This window comes from Gavialis gangeticus, unplaced genomic scaffold (genome assembly GCF_001723915.1).
Source record: "Gavialis gangeticus isolate Ggan-Ray unplaced genomic scaffold, GavGan_comp1, whole genome shotgun sequence".
NCBI lineage: Eukaryota > Metazoa > Chordata > Crocodylia > Gavialidae > Gavialis > Gavialis gangeticus.
This window is the reverse complement of record NW_017729032.1, coordinates 98,606,206-98,612,490: the sequence shown is the minus strand read 5'-3', so window position 1 is coordinate 98,612,490 and position 6,285 is coordinate 98,606,206.

Sequence of the window (6,285 nt, the reverse complement as noted above, 5' to 3'; positions counted from 1 at the left end):
CATCAGTCGCCCATGGCCAGAGACTCCAGCTCCCACTGGCAGCTGCATGGGCCTGGTGCAGGGCCAGACAGGGTGGGAGGAAGCTAATGCCAGAAGCACCAAATCTGCTCCCAAATGCCCGCACATGTAGATACCTGTCCAGGGATAGATAGATAGATGGATAGATATTAGTGGTGTTTTACTTTAATCATGGGAAAAATGTGGATTTGGGGTTACCTTTTAATCTAAAAATTCGGGATTTAAAAAAATAAATAAATAAGTAAATCAGAGAAAACCAGGATCCCTGCTAATCACAAAGCCAGTGGTTTACTTTCAATAAGGTAAACCGGTGATTTTCTCTCTGGGGGGGGAGACGGGGGGACTAGAAGGATCCCTGAGACTAGCACTTGAACTTTCATAGATGCTAGGGTCAGAGGGGACCTCAACAGATCATCAAGTCTGACCCCCTGCCTAGGCAGGAAAGAGTGCTGGGGTGCTGCGTATCCTCTTGTCCCATTTCCTTCTAAGATCCCTGGAACTTTCTCTAAGCTGTGTCCCATGTATTGCCGAGTCATTTATTTCAACACTTATCACCACCAGTGGATTCTTGCCAGATTATTTCATAATCCTGTCTGAACTTGCAATGAGAAGTAGTTTATTGTGTTTGTCTGAAGTCAGGGTAGAGATGCACCTTAAATACTAGGTAAATCTTCTATCATCTGTCAGCATCTGATGATTTGAGCTCACAAAAGCTTATGCATCTCTGATTTCGTTAGTGTATAAAGGTACATTTACACTCTGACTTCTGCTCGATTTTGCAATTACATCTTGTATTTTAAAACTCAGGGGAGATGGCCATATTGTCCTCTTCCCCTTGTGTTTCCTGCTGAATTCTTTTATTCCCAATAAAGTCAGTAATAGATTGCTGATGATGTCAGTGACAATAACATAGTAGTCACAAAACAGCCATATAGCATACTTGAAACATGAAACAGAAAAAACAATGTTTTAAGATACTAGGGCATATGAAAAAGGATATAACATTTTCATAGACTCTTAATATTACATAGTGGCAAACACTGAATGGATCGCAAATGTCTAAACTACGGTAGGCCTGTAGGTCTTGTCAAGGCATGTAGAATCAATGACGATAACTTGTGCTGCCATATAATTGTAAACTATTTCCAAGAGTTTCAATTATCATATCAATGAAGTGACTCCAAGGTTTCTTTCCCGAGTCCTAACAGCTGGTTCAGAACCCAGCCTTGTGTATGTATAACTGAGGTTATTCCCGCCCCCCGCCACTCCCGTGTGCATTACCTTGCACTTTTCAACACCAAAGTTAATCTGTAATTTTTTTACTCATTCACTTGGCTTGGTCAGATCTTTCTGCAGCTCCTATCCATTGGCTTGGGATTTGACTACCCAGAATACTTTAGTATCATCTACAAACTTAGCGTTTTCACTGTAAACCCTTAAGTCCAAGTCATTGATGAAAATATTGAACAAAACCAGGCACAGCACAGATCCCTGTAGAAGACCACTTTTGACCTTCCTCCATCCTAGATACTGGCAATTTAACCCTACTCTTTGCTTTTTACCAGCTCTCAGTCTATGAAAGAACCTTCTTTCCATTTCAGTCGCAACTCAGATATTTAAAAGCTTGTAGTGAGGGACCTTGTCAAAAGCTTTTTGAAAAATCAAAACATAGCATGTCAACTGGATCCCTGGAACTGGTCAACTGGAAAAAAGGAAGTAGTCCTCTTGCAAACAATGGGGCATACCAGTTGGTGTATTTTGAACACTGGAAAGTGAGTTTTAGTAAATACTCAGGATTCCCCTGGTTCCAGAGACAATACTAGAGCTTCCAATACTGATGGGGGTAGCTTCAGTACCTTTAGCTACTGTAAGTGGGTGGAGACCAAAAACAAGGAGACTGAAAGACCATTCAATGCCAGGTAAATGTTATAGGTCTAAATATGCAAGTCCCAGAGGTAAATAAGTTCCTAGTATCAGCACTAGCAGTGTCAATATTGGACAGTTTCTGTAGGACCACAGTTGGGTTATGGCTGTGGAAATGGTGTTCTAAGACAGCTAATCCCAAGTGTTGTTTGGCAATAAACTGAGCATGATATGGGATCCAGAACAGACTTCCTCTTTCTTCTATGTATGCACTCTGAGTGCATGAACACGTAGTACAAGAGTGGGCAAAATGCAGCCCGGGGGCCAGATGTGACTGACCAGGTCATTCTATCCAGGCCGTGGGGCCCCTAAAAAGATTTAGAAAATTAATATTAATCTGCCCTGGGCTGCCTGTCATGCAGCCCTTGATGGCTTGCCAAAACTCAGTAAGCAGCCCTCTGCCCAAAATAATTGCCGGCCCCCGACGTAGTGGAATATATCTCAAAGAAGATGATTTAATATCCATTCTTTATGATAGAATATTTAAGAAAGGAATCTTTAAGAAGGAATCTATTCTTTAGATAAAGTTCTTAAATTTCAACACGAGAAATTTAGGTTGGATATTAGAAAAACCCACCATAGGATGATTGATTAAGCATTGGAATAGGCTTTACAGAGAGGTTGTAGAATCTCCACCCTAACAATTGTTTAAGAACAATTTATACAAGAAGGTGACTAGGATGGTTTAATCAGGGATGACCCTGCTCTGAGCAGGGAGCTGGGCTAGATGACCATCTGAGGTCCCTTCCAGACCTATTTGTCTATGGGCCTATGAGATAGCAAAGCTTTGCTATGCTTCTAGCTATCAGCAAGAGTAAAAATAAGATTTTTTGAAAGAGACAAGTATGAGCAGAGATAACAGAAGCATATATAAAATAATGGGGTACAAGTTCCTCTAAGAATTGCCCAAAAAAGAAAGAACAACATTAATCCAAGACAAGGTATAACAGGGGGCCTTCTCGGGGCCAATTTTCCTGTGGCCTGCCCACCTGTTTCTGGTACAACCCCACCTGGATCCCTCCATTCAGGCAGCCTATTCTGCCTTCATTCCAAGCTACATAGCTCCCTGAGCTGCTTCTCCCTTATGGGTGTGGTCTCCCCAGGACCTTAAGGCTCTACTTGCCCTGGCCCACCTCCAGGCCAGTCAGAACCCCAGGCCCTCAGCTCTGGGCATCTCTCACAGTGGGCCCTGGCCCTTCAACCCTTCTGGTCTTGGCCCCAGTATGGACTAGTCAGGGGATGTCAAGACAGGTTTGAGTCTATGGCTCCACTCTCTCACTGGGGTCCACCTTCCAGACCCTACAAGGGGGTAACCCACCCAGTTGTGGGAGCTGGGGTTAAGGTGCCCTGACCCCACTTTCACTGGGGTGGTAACTGGCCTAACATTTCCTGGGGGCTCCTGCACCATTGAGAGCCCCACCAGGCCACCCACTCGCAACAGGGTGCAGTTTTAGGTCATGCCCAGGATCAGGAGCCTCCTGACCATCCTCTGCAGCTCCTCCCTTACTCCAGATGATACCAGCAGCCCTGCAGCCAGGCAACGTTATTACCTAGCCTTCCAGCAGCAATGTTATTGCCTAGCCTTCCAGCAGCAAAATGCCCTGTTTATATGGGCAGCCCTGACTCCAGAATGGCTGCCCTAATTAGGCACCTGCCTGCAGCTGTCTTCAGGCCCTTAAAGTGGCAGGCACAAACAGTGCCCTGCCACACAAGGTAAAATGGTTTTTGAACTAGGATTTGGAAATACTCCGAAATACAATGATATATAAGAATAAAGTATTGTTATTTATTATCAACATTAAGGAGGCTGTTGCAAAATACAATTATTTCATATTGTATGAGACACTCAACCAGAACCAGTTAATAGTTTTTAAACAACATCTTACCATCAGAATATAATAATTGGTTGAAAGTTACATGTTCTGTATTAACAGATTAATTTTCATAGGATTTTTTTGGCAGGAACATCAAAATGAAACATTTCATTTGGGGTTAAGTTAATAGGCCATAGTGTCACATGAAACTACCATAAGATCTTGTGATGGCTCAGTCACAAAGAAATGTAAAGGGAAGGAGGATAGTTCAGAATAGTACAGATCTTGAGAGATGTGGGTTCAGGTCCCTGCCATAGGCTTCCTGTATGGTAGGGAAATCAGTTAGCCTCTGTATTAGGGATCTGATCCTGTAAGAAACCAGGAGATTTGCCCCGGATATAAGAGACTTGCAAAGTAATCACAGCCATTGGGACAGAAATGTAACAATCAGGTTCTGGGCATCACGAGTAGTAGCAGTGGCTGAGCCAGCAGTGGCAGCAGCTGTCATTCTTGCACCCCCTCAAAGTTGGCACCCAGGGCCGGTGCACAGGTTGCCCATCCTTTGTTATGCTACTGAATTGAGACTTGATTTCTAATTCATGAGACCCTGTCATATATGTCATTAGGATGATCCACTGTGGTTTCATACTGCTATGTGAATGCATCTCCTTGACACAAATCATGAGCAAAATGTTAAAGACTATATTGAGTAAATAATCAATATATTATTTTAACATATATACTTGTAAAATTAATAAGAATCTGAAAAGATTCAGCTATATCATTACTTAAATAAATGTACCTATAGTGTACTCTCTTAGGAAGCAATAACATGTACCAAATCAAGTGTAAACATTATACTTAGTTAAAAATCTGCATGTTTAAATGGTGATATCAACAAATAAGAATGCATCTTGGGTGATGAAATCTGTCTGGAAAGCACAGTCAAAAAGATGACAATGACAAATGAGAACCTATGAAGCACTGAGGCAGCTTAGGTAGTCACAGTTGTTAAATATTCACTATCAAGTAAGCAAAATGTTTCATTTTGATAAACATTGTCAAATCAAAGTATTTTGACATGCCCAAATTGAAACGTCTTTTTCTCCATCACCTCTATTAACCAGCTCCAAGAGACTAGTTTACATTACAATTTTAGCAAACTTTCTATCATATAAATAATAGTAGTAGTTTATTTGCAACTTTTGTTAAAAAGATAAAGTAGCATTAATAGTAAAATAATATATAATAATAAAATTGCATGATTTGTGGCTATTGGCAAAAGCATATAATAAAATTACACATTCTACTTATTTAAACAAAATTTTAATATAATATATTATACATAACAATAAATAAAATTAAGCAATATAAAATAGTAGAATAAAAATTAAAAACACGAAATGCTATTTGATTCTGGCAGCTTATTCTTTGTGGAAGTAGTATTAATACACCTACAGCGTATAATATAAACATTTAAGAGATGGAAACAACAAGTATCTTTTTATAGGTAGACCATTTACCCAGGTCATGAGCTTTCAATACTTACTTCTGATGTGGGAAACCATAAATTTATTTATCCTAGAAAAGGTGAAGATTTTCAGACACAAAGAAATACATAAGAGAGGCATAGAAAGTGGTAAGGTTCAAAATGTCAAGAATGATTATCCCTTTCCTCTCCTTACTCTGTCTGGTGTAAGAGGTAAAAGTTATATTATTCTATTTGTAAAAAAAACGCAGACGCACTGCAACTGGTGTTGAAGTTGAAACAAAGCTTTTCTAAGAAAAGAAGTAAAATTGAGGATAGTGACTCTTTAGGCATAACCTCTTTTCTATATGGGTGAAATCTGGTTTCTTGGTTTGCTTCTAATATAGTTTGGCTGCCCTAATGAAACAGTGGGAACTGGATAAAAGCAAATGAAAAATGAATAGGCTAGAATTAATCCTGGGGAATTACTTATGTCAATACCAATTTTCTGTTACCTAAAGAGGGGAAAATCAAGGAAGACTGCATACTTAAGTCATGAACTTTAGTCACATATTATTTCACAATCATAACCTGATTTGAGAGCAACTGATTAAACAGACAGAACTGATTAAACTGAATTGCACTGAATATTCCATACGACAATGGGCAGGAGAGATGTATGATCTTGTGAATAAGGGGTTAACTTCAACTCAGTTGACTGGAAGGACTAGAAGAATGTTACAGAGTGGGGCAGACAACAAAATGCACAGCACTCTCCTGCTAGGTGCATGATCTACCCACTAAGTGATAGGCTCATGCTAGCATTGGATCAATGACAATTTAATTATTTTATAAATTTGAACAGCTTGAACAGAAGGGAATGAGTGTGTCCCTACAAGTATATCCTACAGTGTGATGGATAGAACAATCGGTCGTTGATTGGTAGTTAAACTAGGTTTGATGGGGGACAGGGATGCAGGAGATGGAGAAAATCTAAGACCTACAGTCTATGAGACATGCAGCAGAACATCCCAGGTAAATACTAAGGCTTGAATATTGGGC